General features: G+C 34.8%; 1 protein-coding gene across 1 annotated transcript in view; it reads right to left on the bottom strand.

The window, feature by feature from the left end:
* The window catches only part of LOC106877840 (aminopeptidase N), a 178,561-nt gene that overhangs the window by 51,425 nt on the left and 126,535 nt on the right, over nt 1–601 (bottom strand). The gene's annotated exons all lie outside the window — the stretch shown is intronic.

The following is a 601-nucleotide window of genomic DNA, read 5'->3' as shown; positions in this document are numbered from 1 at the left end:
TATATATATATATATATGTATATTTATATATTACCTTGTATATATATTTATATATTACCTTGTATATATATTTATATATTACCTTGTATATATATTTATATATTACCTTGTATATATACTCCCAGACGGTACGGCGCGTCGTGTTTTTGAGCAAAACACTTCATTTCACGTTGCTCCAGTTCTCCCTTTCGGTCAGCAGGGGATGTTGGCTTGATCATCTAGTCAGCGGGTTGGCGTCATTTGAAGGCTAAAACAATACAAATGCATATTGTGGCCGGCGATGAGTAACATCTGTCTTATAGCCTGGTCGGTCACGTGGTCACATGATATATATATGTGTGCGTGTATATATGTATGTGTCTACATCTGTGTTTGTCTCCCACCACTGCTTTGACAACTGGTGTTGGTGTGTTTACGGACGCATAACATAGCGGTTCAACAAAAGTCACCGATAGAATAAGCATTAGGCTTTAAAAAATAAGTTCTGGAGTTGATTTGTTCCACTAAAATCCTTCAAGGTGGTGCCCTATGGCCACAATCAAAAGACTGAAACAAATAAAAGATATATATATATATATGCTATATATATATATATATATAT

The sequence above is a fragment of the Octopus bimaculoides genome, chromosome 3 (assembly GCF_001194135.2).
Source record: "Octopus bimaculoides isolate UCB-OBI-ISO-001 chromosome 3, ASM119413v2, whole genome shotgun sequence".
Classification (NCBI taxonomy): Eukaryota; Metazoa; Mollusca; class Cephalopoda; order Octopoda; family Octopodidae; genus Octopus; species Octopus bimaculoides.
The sequence above is the reverse complement of the archived record's forward strand: the minus strand, read 5'-3'. Positions and strand labels throughout refer to the sequence as shown.